The sequence below is a fragment of the Cervus canadensis genome, chromosome 4, assembly GCF_019320065.1.
Source record: "Cervus canadensis isolate Bull #8, Minnesota chromosome 4, ASM1932006v1, whole genome shotgun sequence".
Taxonomy (NCBI): Eukaryota; Metazoa; Chordata; class Mammalia; order Artiodactyla; family Cervidae; genus Cervus; species Cervus canadensis.
In genome coordinates, this window is record NC_057389.1 from 68,281,331 (window position 1) to 68,295,119 (window position 13,789).

The window sequence follows — 13,789 nt, forward strand, 5'->3', positions numbered from 1 at the left end:
TTTTGTTCTTCTAGTAATTGCTATAAATTTCAAATTTTCTACTCAGAATTTTTTTTCTTTTTTTGCTCTGAATTAATTTATTACGAAAGTATACTTGCTAAATACTGTGAGCTGTAATCTTAGGGATATTAAATGGAAAAATAAGCAGTTTTCAAAGCTATTTAAAGTATTTAATACAGTATTGAAAAAAAAAGTAATACAGTATTGAAAGTTATTAAATGTTTAATATATATGTATTTAATAATATAGATTCTAATATCACACCAGAAAGGCCTGTCAAAAGTAGTTTAATGAATCTAGCATATATGCCAAAATGTTGAAAGGTACATTGATCACGTCATGAAATAGAGTATGTTTTTCCTTCTTGGTGTTTTTAGTATCAAAACAATTTCAGGAAAACAAAAGGAATAATTATGAACAACTCAGTGGTTTGTTTTTCTCCTAGCCTTGGGGCAGGTACTGTATTGCACACTGGAAACTTCAATAAAAAAGTCACAGACCTTTAAGAAGCTATGAATGAAGTAAAGGGAATAGAGTTGAGGAGCTATCAGATGAGTAAAGCAAATTATGTCAGTGTATACAAGTGTGGTTGTTTTAACAGGCAAATAGATTGTGAAAATATTTTGCAGTGCAAGAACATTGTAGCAATTTGGACATGAAGAAAGAGATTGAACCTAACTAAGGAAGCCTGATTACATCAGAGAAAGTTTTCCAGAAGCAACGATCCCTGAGTCAGGTTTTGAAAGAATAATAAGAGCTCTCCAGAGGTTGAGATAAGCCTTCCAAATAAGAGGAAAGGTAGAGGTGGTTAATACTGTGACATCTCTCTGGAAATTGAAGTATAAAACTAATGATCAGGAGAATGGCAGATGTTAGTTTGAGTAGAAGGCAAGAGACCAGATAACAAAAGCCCTATTTGCCATGCAAGGAAGTTTAGATTTTATCCTGAAACTGATAGTCAGTTAAAAATGTTAAGCAAGGGACATTGTTTTGGCAACAGTGTGTGGAGAATGTATTTAGAATTTATTAAAGCTGTGTAGACTGATGCCTGGAAATCTGAGCTATGATAATTCAAGTGATAGATAAATCAAGAGTCCAAACTAAAACAGGAACAGCACATTTGGAGAATAGGATACAATATAGTAAAACAAATAAGATGGCCTTCAGAAGCAAATAAATGAGGTTGGTGAGTGAGAAGAAGGCTAAGAAGACAAGTAAGTTTGACAGGTATCCTGTATATAGTGAATATGTCTTGTATGGACTGATTTTGAATTGCATCTTGTGTTGATTTTTTTTAAGTTGCCCTTAATGTAATTAAGTTGCATTTTTTTTCCTGGTAATGAAAATTGAGCAGTTAGAGCTGTATTTCTGTTTCAATAATTGGCACTTAAATTACTTAAATAGCAATGCTAGCTGAAAACTGTACCTCCACAGATCTGAACAATTCTTTATAGTCTCTCCTATATTTTTGGCTGAGAAAAGACCAAAGTTGGAGGGTTAGGTGTTGGGGGTGGGGTATGTGCTAAGCTTAGTCACATCTGACTCTTTGCAACCCCATGGATTGTAGTCCACCAGGCTCCTCTGTCCATGGGGATTCTCCAGACAAGAATACTGCAGTGGATTGCCATACCCTCCTTCAGGGGTCTTCCCAGCCCAGGGATCAAATCCAGGTCTCCCACATTGCAGGCGGATTCTTTACTGTCTGAGCCGCCAGGGAAGCCCGGGGGGTGGGGTGGGAGAAGGTAACTGAGAATTGAAAGTCTTCTTTTCCATGTTAAAGAAAAGACGTTTTTTGGTCATGGTCTCAAGTTGTAAGCAAGTAATCACCATTAATTAGAGATTACTTTAGATCAGTACACATCCTCTAAAAAGCAGCAGCAGTGACCCCTGCATCTGACAGTTAGCAAGTTAATGAGACTCCAGCTTCTGAAAGTCAGCCTATCATTTACTATCCCATGCCTCTAAACAAGTCAGTCATCAAATGCCTCAGTTCAGTAACTATATTTCTAAAAGTATGCCAGTCAATAACAGCTTTATTCTAGTGATCACACTAACACAATTGAAAGACTGTCATTCCATAAACACTCCTGCTTCTGAAAATCCACCAGTCCTTGGACCAAGCTTCCCAAAACCTTGTATAAGATCAGCTGTGGCTTTCATTGAGAGGTTGTTCCTTGCAGATACAGCTCTCCCTTGCAGCCATACATGAAGTTCATTTTTTCTGCAGCACATACCAAAGTTCAGTTTATTGTTAGGTTGCAACTACTTCAACAGTTCAACCCCAATTTACTGTTACAAATTTAGCTTCATGAGTGACAAATACATTAATGATGCTATGAGACTATCAAATTCAATATTTTCAATTTCTGTGGTGTTTGCTAGCATATATTTTTTATTTGTGTATTTGAATCTTGAATGCAAATATAGATTTGTGATTAACTTTCAGAGCATTGGTTATCTATTAAATGAGAGAAAAGTCCTTTTGAAACTTTTTTTGCAGTATGAAACTGTTCATTCAATACAAAAAAATGATAGAAAGTCAGTTATAAACCAGTCTATTAACAGCTAAACCTAAGAGATATGTGGTTCCTCAGCTATTAAAAAAAATACATTTTCTAATTAAAACAAATTCAGATGAAAATAATCACAGCAGAAGTTGTAAGATTGTTCACATTGTGTATCATCATGATCATCCTTTTTAGCACAGATAACTGGTCAAACATACCAGGAATATTTTCTGATTCTAAAATTGAAAGGAAATTTTAAGTGCCAGGATAAAATGCTACAATAATAAAAAATGTAATAGCTCTATTTACTATTACAGAGATTATTAAAGATCTAAAATACCTCATTTTTTAAAAACATAGCCCAAGGTGCAGGTAATCACAATATCAGAAAAAAATTCCCTTTCGTTGTATGTTTTTCCTCATGAAAAAGCCTTGCTTAGAAGGCTGCTGCTCACTTAATGAGTTAATGAGAAGTGTACTGCTTTCCTAGCGATAATACAAATGCAAATTTCGGTGTATATGCAGAAGTGCAAACAATTTAAAGTTGAATCAAAGTGTAGTGGATTCTATGCAAGGTGTTGGCTATTCTGCACACAATTCTGCACTTTTGCATAATTCTGCACAGACAACATCTGACATTCTATTGACCGCAGAGTAATTATTGTGAAACTGTTGCATTACTTGAGCATTTAAACATTTGAGGAGTTAAAGAATTTTTGTGACTTTGCTTGTATTTTATAATCTTCAATTTTCTGGCATTCAGAAACTTGTTTGGTCTTGCTTTTTCAGCTTCTATGCTGTGAACAGTTTGAAAATGATTACTCACATTCTTACAAGAAGAATAAGTTGGACAGGCTGAAAACCAATGACTTTCCTTTTATCTTCCTGAGAACTGAGGTTGCTGGGCAAATTGCAACACTCGTATGCAAATCTGGTATGACAGGCATACTTGTATTCCAGAGAAATACAGCCAAGATCTGCTTACCTGGAACAGAAACTACAGGAACCACAAAATGTTAGAAATATTAATTGCTTATTTTGATAAATTGCCGGGTCTCCCGCATTGTAGAGCCACCAGGGAAGTCCAAATGTGGACTGTCTTGAGAGTGAGAAATTCCTTGGGGGCTACAGTCTTAGGATGTCATCCACATTTCCACTGCCATTAGATTCAGAAACTCTGATGGATTTGCATGGTGGAGACCTGAGAAATACTCCCTCAGTGCTCTAAGAGATGAAGGATAACCATTGTGAAACACATCTAGAGTTCACCAAAAATGTCTACTCTCCTGGGGAAAAAAGTTTACCAGAGTCTTATGCTAGCTGAGATGAGGTCATTCCTCCTACTTTAGCCCCATCGAACCTTGCTGTCTCACTAAGGAGGAGAAAAAAACAAACAAACATGGAGTTGGGGGTGGGGGGGTTATTCGAGGAAAAATATTAGGAATGATGCAATCAGAGGAGAGAGCACAGGGCAAGGAGCTTGGGAGAAAGCTGTAGCACTGGATAAATATTTGTCCTAGATAGTCCCACTAAGACTGAGATTTAATTGGAAAATTATAGACTCCTCCACTACACCCTGACCCCCACCCCAGAACTTGCCGCCACACCAGCAACTCTAGATTACAGCAGAAAGAGCTACAAGATACAGACTCTCTTTGAGGAGTGTTCCGCTTATAATGTGGGAGACCTGGGTCCAACCCCTGGGTTGGGAAGATCCCCTGGAGAAGGAAAAGGCTACCCACTCCAGTATTCTGGCCTGGAGAATTCCATGGACTATATAGTCCACGGGGTCACAAAGAGTCGGACATAGCTGAGCGACTTTCACTTTCACTTCAGGAGTGTTCAGTGTTTTGTCAATAGTGGAGACAAAGACAAGGATACTAGAGGAATTTGAAGACTCTGGCAGCTATGGTTGCCCAACTCCTAGCCAGGAAGTGAAGTGAAGTCGCTCAGTCATGTCCGACTCTTTGTGACCCCATGGACTGTAGCCTACCAGGCTCCTCCATCCATGGGATTTTCCAGGCAAGAATACTGGAGTGGGTTGCCATTTCCTTCTCCAGGGGATCTTCCTGACCCAGGGATCGAACCCAGGTCTCCCACACTGTGGGCAGATGCTTTAACCTCTGAGCCACCAGGGACCAAGTTAACATAAATCTGGGATAAAAAACTATGACCATGTGGGATTTATCCCAGAAATTGAGGATATGTACAACATAAGAAAATCAATCAATATAATGCACTGCACTAGTAGAATGAAGGCAACACACACACACACACAACCATCTTGATGCGGGAAAAACATTTCACAAAATTCAGTAACCTTTCATGATAAAATTACTGAGCAAACCAGGAATAGAAGGAAATTTCCTTAACATTATAAAGTACTTTAATGAAAAATCCACAGCTAATCTCATATTGAAGAGTGAAAAACTGACAGCTTTCCCCCTAAGATTAGGAACAAACAAGGATGCTTGATTTTGCCACTTTTATTCAAGACTGTACTGGAAGTTGTAGTCAGAGCAATTAGGCAAGGAAAAGAAATAAAAGGCATTCAAACTATAAAGCAAGAATTTTCTCAATTTTCAAATGACAGAACTTTATATATAGAAATCCAAACAACCATCAAAAATCAGTTAGAACTTTTATGGAGAAGGAAATGGCAACCCACTCCAGTATTCTTGCCTGGAAAAGTCCATGGACAGAGGAGCCTGGCGGGCTGCAGTCCATGGGGTTACATGACTGAGCATGTGTGCACGAGGGTGGAGGGAGATGGGTTGGTAGCAATAAAGTGGTAGGACTGAAAAAAAAAAAAAAAACAGAATTTTTTAATGAGTTTACAGTGTTTCAGGATACAAGACCAGCATGTAAAAATCAGTTTTATTTCTACATGCAAGTAATAGAAAATATAAAAGGAAAATTCATGTACAATAGCATCAAAGAGGATAATGTATTTAAGGAGAAATTTAACCAAGTAAGTCCAAGACTTATACAATGAAAACTACAAAGCATTGCTGAAATATATTAAAGAAGGCCTAGATGTAAATAAATGGAAAGAACATTTGATATTCATGAACAAGAAGACATAATATTGTTAAAATAACAATACTACCAAAATGATCTACAAATTCAATGCAATCATTATCAAAATTCCAATAGCCTTTCTGCAGAAGTAGAAAAGCAGATCCTAAAATTCATGTGCAATTGCAAGGGATCCCGTACAGTGGAAACAATCTGGAAGAAGAACACATCTAGAAGAACATTTCCCAGGTTCAAAACTTACTACAAGGCTACAGTATCAAAACAGTGTGGTATTGGCATGTAGAAATATATATAGTTTAATGGAATCAAATTGAGAGTCTACAAAAAAAATTGTAAAATTGATTTTTTACAAGAGTAAAAAGACTGTTCAGTGGGGAAAATAATCTCATCAATGGCTAATGCTGAGACTACTGGATATCCACATGCAAAAAAAAAAATTGATTCTGGACACCTACTTCACACAACATACAAAAACTAACTCTGAATGAATCAAAACCTAAATGTAGTGCTAAAAGTATTTTTAAAAACTATAAAATTCTTAGAAGAAAACATAGGTGAAAATCTGCATGACCTCGAATTAGGCAACATTTTCTTAGATATGACACAAAACACAAGCAAAGAAAATGTCAATAAATTGAACATCATTGAAATTAAGACGTGTATCGAAAGACACTAGCAAGAGAATTAAAAGGGCATCTCATAGAATGGAAGAGGATATTTGCAAATATTTTCTAAAAGCCTCAAGTCTGAAATTTTTTTTAAAAAATTCATAATGCAACACAATTCAATTAAAAAACACAATGCAATTAAAAGGGGGGCAAAGTAATTGAATAGACATTTCCCTAAGGAAAATATACAAACAGCCAATAACCAAATGAAAAGATGTTCAACATCATTAATCATAATGCAAGAAATGCAAGTCAAAACCACAACGAGATATATCAGATCCATTATGTGATATAATAAATCCAAAAATACCACATGGCTATTTTTTAATAACAGATGTTGGTAAGGATGTGAAGAAATTGAACCCTTGTGCATAAATGATGGAATGTTAAATGGTGCTGCTGCTGTTGAAAACAGTTTAGTGATGTTAAATACAGAATTACCATAGACCAAGAAATTCAACTCCTAAGTATATACCCAAGAAAACTGAAAACAATTGTTTACACAAAAACCTGTTCACAATATTGTTCAAAGAAGCACTATTCACAATAGCCAAAAGATGGAAACAACTCAAGTATCTATCACTCGGTGAATGGATAAATAAAATGTAGTATATCCATACAGTGAAATATTATTCAGCAATAAAAAGGAATAAAATGTAGATATAAGCCAACACATGGATGAACCTTGTAAACAGTATGCTAAGTGAAGGAAGTCAGACACAAAGGTTGTGCATTGTATGACTCCATTTATGCAAAATATCCACAATAGGCAAGCCAAGAGACAGTAAATTACTGGTTTCCATGGGCTGGAGAACAGATGAATGGGGAGTGACTGCTTAATGGGTACAAGATTTTCTTTGGGGGATGATAAAAATGTTCTGAAGCTAAGTAATGGTGAGGGTTGCACAAAAGTGGTTGTACTAAATATCACTGAATTGTATGGACTAAAAACTAATAGACTGCCAGTTATTTCACCACAAAAATTGAGTTTATTCAACAGAGAATTACAATTCAGGGTCTGCAAGCACGGCAAATCACAGGCAAGTCCCCCAAACAGCAAAAGAAGTAGAACTCAAACATTGTCTGCTTCAGTTCTGAGAAATCTTTACTTTCAGGTCACCTAATGATATGCAGGTCCAGTTAGGGTAGGAATTTTAGAGTCTCCAGTAAGACTGGGTTGTTGTTTGGTCCAAGCCAGAGCATTCTCTCTTTTTTTTTTAATTAATTTTTAATTAAAGAATAATTGCTTTACAATATTGTGTTCATTTCTGCCATACAACAATGTGGATCAGCCATAAGTATACATAAATCCCCTCCCTCTTAAGCTTCTCTCCCGTGCTCCCCTCCCCAACCCCCAGGACATCACAGAGCACTGGGCTGAGCAGAGCATTCTTTTTTTATCAAAACAATTATTGAATTTCCAATCTTGTTTTTCCTTTCCTGAGGCCAATTGTTGAACTTCTCTGGGCCAGTTTTCCTAAGTTATCATTTGGGGAAATACCCTTTTGGACCATGACAGAGGTTCAGCTGCTATCGGTCCCTTTAAGAGAAGCATTCCTTGTGGAAATGTCAATAAGATAAATTTCCCTTAGCTTCTAGAGCATTAAGTTTAGAATGACCCGAAATCTTAAGAGCTAAATTGGCAGGTAAAAGTATTGCATCTAATAACACCTAAACATAAGGGCCATTTCAAATTTTACTTCAGCTAGAAGTAAGCCATGACACATTTACAACATTCCAAAATAATAAGCTACAAAAACATACAGAAGTTTGTCTATATGAGAGAAACTTGAAATACATTTTCAGCAGAAGCTGACTAATCTGAGAAAACCTTGCAATTAATGTTTGTTTGGGGTTTGGGGATACTTAAGGACACCATAAAACCTATCTGGAACTAGATATAGCTTTTGTTCTGATATCAGATGCCCTAAATATCAAACCTGGGTTTGGGCAAACTACAATTTTCCTTGACAACCTCGTGTCCCTTTAATGCTAAAAGCTCCAGCAAGTGGATACTGTCTTCCTGTGACGAGGCCTGAGGACAGCAAAAAGCAAATCATCCACATACTGCAACAAAATAGAATTTCTGGGAACTTTATATTATCTAGATCAGCCTTGAGGATTTGTGAGAAATAAGAACTCTCAGTAAAACCCTGAGGCATTACTGTACAGGTGAACTGGTTTTGTACCAAGGTGAAGGCAAAAATGATACACAATAGTCCATCAACTGAAATACTAAAAAATGCACTACATAAATTGAATTACAGTGGAACATTTATATCCAGTGGGAATGGATGTTAGTAAAGTATGAGGGTTAAGAACAACAGGGTGTGGAGGGATAACGACATTGTTTTTTGTTCTGAGGTCCCCAGCAAACCTCCACCCTCAGCCCTCAGGTTTTCTCATTAGTAAAATAGGGGTATTACAGGAACTATTGCAAGAAATGGGTCTTTGAGACTTGTAATGTCCTATCATGGGCTTTATGCCATGAAAGGATTCTTTACTTATAGGATATTGATTAATTCTGGGGAGAGGTTTTAAGGGATCTATTTGCTCCTCCGTCCATGGGATTATCCAGGCAAGAATACTGGAGTGGGTTGCCATTTCCTTCTCCAGGGGATCTTCCCAACCCAGGGATCGAACCCAGGTCTCCCACATTGCAGGCAGACGCTTTAACCTCTGAGCCACCAGGGAAGCCCAATTTGAATCAATGGCTAGTACACTGTGAATTTTGTCAATATCAATTAGTGATTTTGTCTATAAGGAGGGTAGTAGTTGGTTTAATAAAGATAAATGATCAGTGTTTCCAGAATCAGCTCAGAGACAGAGCTGATAAAAGATGTCAAAAAGGAGAGCCAGCGGGTGGTGGCCCTTGCTGGGGACCCGCCAGTGACCCAAGGGGACAGAAGTGGCTCTTAGTCCAGCACATGCATATTGAGGCAAGTTAAAGGATTTAATATGAAGCTTAGAAGCAGATAATGCCAGAAAGCAAGCAGTAGTTGGTATACATTTAGTGAGTGGGGCAGCATTTCCTTCTCCCACTGCTGCTGAGATGGCAGAAATTAGTCGAATTCAGTAGGAAATGGAATACACCAAAGGTCAGTAAGTGAGGGTCCTGGAAAAATGAACGATAGCACCAACAAATGCTGACCTGGAACAAGGATTCCAAGAAGGAGTTTCAAATGCTAGTGTGATTATGCAGGTTCCAGAGAGAACTGTAGCAGGAAATAATGAACATTCCATTTTCAAGACCAGCAGATTTCAAGACCAGACCTTACACAGTCAACTCCCTTTAAGCCTATGGCACTAAAAACACCACCTCCCGGGCTTACCCTAAGTGAAAGACCACTAGATTTTCTGGGTAGAGAAGGACCTCCTCTATCCCCTCAAAATGAAGAAATCCATGCAGTTGTCAGGCTAAAAATAAAGCTCTCTATGAGTGAAAATGCTATTCACCAAAATGGACAGCTGGTTAGAACTGACTACATGTATGGCTTTTCAAATATATATGCAATGATTGAAGGTACTTAAGGAGCCATGACAGTTGTCGATACAGCATCAATAAGACTACAGATAAACTAAATAGACGTCTGCAGCTTCTGGAAGAGGAGAACGAAGAACATGCTAAAAAGAAATGGCCATGTATTCAATTACTGTAGCATTCTGGCTCTGGTTTTGCCACTAGAGGTAACCTCAACTCAGAAATGTTGTCTCAATAGCTGGAAATATAAAGAATTTGCAGACTTTAAAAAAAAAAACAAAAAACAGATGTCAAAGAGTCACTTAATTCATCTGGTTGGCTGCTTTGATGACTATTGTCAAATTCCAGAATTATTTTCCCTTTTCAGAAGAAAGCAGTTTCAGCATGATATTACTTTAAGAAGAATTATCAGCATAATATATGAAAGCGGGCAGAGGAACTAAGGAGAAAAGAGTGTGTGTCTCTCAAAAGGCCCAAACAAAAGGGAATCAGTTTACAGACAGGAATCTCTTGTGAATATCATTAGAGATCCCCATTATTTGAACTCAAGGCAGGGACTGCTTTATAGTAGTGGGGTTGAGCATCAAGAGTGGCTCAGATGGACTAGGAGAGATCCATCTCAAATGTGGAGGAATGGTTCTCCAAGCTGATTAAGAGGGAGGATTGAGAAAAGCCCCTACAGTTCCTTGGAGCCCCACAACTGGGAATTGGGAAGAAGTTAGAAAGCCCAGTTAGAGAGCTGATGGTGACTGAAGTGCTTGAGTCTGTTAACAATCTCTTTTCCAGTGTCCTCTTTGCACTAATAACAGAAGCTAGGAAGGTTTTTGTTTCTTTTAGTAAGCTTTTTTTGCTGAAATTTAAGATTAAGAATTTAGGCAGTTTTCCTTTTAGGTGACTCATCCAGAGTGTGAGAGAGCTAGTTTATCAGATTAACTAAATCTGGAGTGGACAGTTTCCCATTACACCCTGTTCCTTTTTACTAGATCCTTGTTCAGACCATTAATAATCAGAGTTAAGTGAAAAAGCATCACCAGTGTTATGAAGAGGATGATGAAGCAAGATCTATAAAAACCTTGATGTCAGACCCTGAATTTTCGTTTACTGCCTCTGTGCCCTGATTCAGGTCATTTTAAGCTTTTGAATCCACATTTCCTCACCCCTAAAATGGTATAAACTCTCACCCTCCAAAACATATAGTGCTGTCATAAGGATTAAGTGAAGTAATATAATACAACATGAGGTTACTAAAAAGTGCCACACAGATGTATTACACTTTCTTTTGAATGTATTTTTCATAAAGTTTTCCCAAAAAGCAAAAAGGACGAAAAATCCTGCAACTTATTGCCTGCATTTCTTCAGTGCCTTGCCTAGTGCTAATAGATGTGGTGAGTTATTAATGTGGAGGGAGATTTAATGTGAAATTTTTATATTAAAACATTAAACTTTTGTAATGATGACATTTTAAAAAAAGAAGAACTTGGCAGTGTTTGTATTGATAATAGACATTCTGAGCTGTGTCTATTCATTAAAATAAAATTTTCCAAGAAAAAAAAAAATCAGAGTTAAATCTACATGAGTGGGATCAACATCTGAAAGAAGACCAGAATTTTCTTTAAAAATAACCCAAAGTTGATTATAATAGCAATGAACAGACTCATCAGATGTTTGTATGTAAGCATGAGTTTTGTTCCTTTATTCCAGTCATTAAGCTTTGGAAAAGTGCTAGGAATTGCCCAATGAAGTCATCTAGGGATTTCTTGGGCCTGATGGTACAAGTTAGAAGGTTGCTCTCCTGGTTTAATTCTAGAGACCTTTCAGGACTTTCCCAATCAGAAATTTTCATTCAATGCTGGAAATGGCCTTCACCAACAAGCATGGGGTCGCTAAGAGTCTGACATGACTGAGCAACTTCACTTTCACTTTTCATTTCATGCGTTGGAGAAGGAAATGGCAACCCAGTCCAGTGTTCTTGCCTGGATAATCCCAGGGACAGGGGAGCCTGGTGGGCTTCCATCTATGGGGTCGCACAGAGTTGGACACGACTGAAGCGACTTAGCAGGAGCAGCAGCAGCAACAAGCTTATGATCTAACTGATACAGATCAAAGAAACAAGATTGATTGGTAAGATTGATATATTAAATTCCTTAGCAAATCTGCAAGGATCTTTGTTTACTTTGGGAAATACTTTGAATAATGCTTGCAGTTCAGTTTTAGTCCAAAGAATATAAAAATTTAAGAGTTTTGCCTCTGGATTCTCAGAAGGCTTACTTGATTCAAAGGGACAGGTTCTGAGGGGTTCAGAAGAAAATGGGATGAGGAGAGCTTCAGGAGGAAAGGGAAGCTCATTGAGAGAATTAGTGTGGGGAAACTGAGGGTACAGAGGAGGAATAGGCAGTGTAAAGGGGGAAGGAAAAAGGTGACTCTGGAGGCAGGGTCTGAGCACAAGTGCCCAGAAGAGGGGAGCAAGATAGTACTAGAGGCAGAGCCTGAGACAAAGAGGCTGGGGAAGAACGTGAGTCTTCAGGAGCTATTTTATCGTTCTTTAATCATTTGTTTGCCTCAGTTGATCTTAAAAATCTTATTTCGCAGAGAGGCAATTTTAGAACACCTGATCACCACCCTACGCTGAGTCACTTGCCCCTTCCAACATAAACACAAGGCTCTATCATTTCAGGTTCTTAGCTGTGTGCAATAGAGGGTTGCACTTTGTTTGTTTGTTTTCATCTCTCCTGTAGCATTTAGGAGGACAGGAAGTTGAGCTCAGAGCCCCACTGAGGTAGATTCTATTAGCTGTTGCTCGATTTCAAGTTTCTTGTTTCTATGTCCAGATTCAGAGTCTACATGAGTATATCTGATTCCAGAAGTGCAGTGAAGAGGCTGCAAATGGAAGCATCTGTTATTTTCTGGAAGATTTTGTATTATTTCTTCCCAAGACCATAAAGTGCATAAACTCCTAAAACATAAGATAAAGGCCCAGACATCAGAAACTGAAAGGATGGATGATGGGTTCCAGAGGGCCCTGCATACTTCAACTTATACAAAGAGGAGTCACTAGAGACCATGCATGCCATCTGCCCTGGGATTTCCACTCTAATGTGCTGTACTTATTCGCTCAGTTGTGTCTGACTCTTTGTGAACCCATGGACTGTAGCCTACCAGGCTCGGCTCCTCTGTCCATGGGGATTCTCCAGGCAAGAACACTGGAATGGGTTGCCGTGCCCTCCTCCAGGGGATCTCCCAACCCAGGGATTGAACTCAGGTCTCCTGCATTGCAGGCAGATGTTTTACAATCTGAGCCACCAGGGAAGCCCTTCCACTCTAATAGTTTATTTTACAGTTGTTGATGCCACAAAGCATGTGTTCGACTCGACAGTCAGCTAGATGACCACAGGGAGTTGCCGTCTAGGTGAAAGCAGACGCCAGCTTTAAGGGCCCCTAGTAGGTGTTTTGTCAAGGATCCCACTGAGAAGAGTTGGCATTTTAAGCAGATCTGAGAGGACTGGATGGCAGTGAATAAGACAGAGAACAGGAGACATTGATCTTGGTCCAGAGAAGGTGAAAGTGGAACCAGCAAAACGTGGACTACAGCAGCTTAAACGATGGGTAAACAAAATGTGATATATCCATACATTGTATATTGTTCACTCATAAAAGACATAAAGGGACAAACACTGCAGTATGGTTGAACCTTGAAGACATTAGGCTAAGTGAAAGAAGCTAGTCAAAAATAATCCAATATTATATGATTCCATTTATATGAAATGTTAAATAGAGCAAATCTGTAGAGACAGAAAGTGGATTAGTGATTGTTTAAGGCTGGAGGTGGGAGAAAGAAGTGACACTCCATTTCTTTCTTTTTGTTTTTTGTTTCTTTATAGATATTCTCAGTATGTTAAGTATCATTTTTCATTTTTTTAATGTAAATGAAATATTTATTTCAACTAAACAGCAAAGAATGTCAGACTACATATAAAAGCCATATTCAACTATATGCTACCAATAAAAGATGCACTTTTTTCTTTTTATTTTTTATTGAAGGATAACTGCTTTACAGAATTTTGTTGTTTTCTGTCAAACCTCAGTATGAGTCAGCC

The 13,789-nt window shown here is 38.0% G+C and overlaps 1 pseudogene; it reads left to right on the forward strand.

Moving 5' to 3' along the window:
* Positions 1–8,985: 8,985 nt before the first annotated feature.
* LOC122440888 lies at positions 8,986–9,899 on the forward strand (annotated as a pseudogene).
* The last annotated feature ends 3,890 nt before the right edge of the window (positions 9,900–13,789 follow it).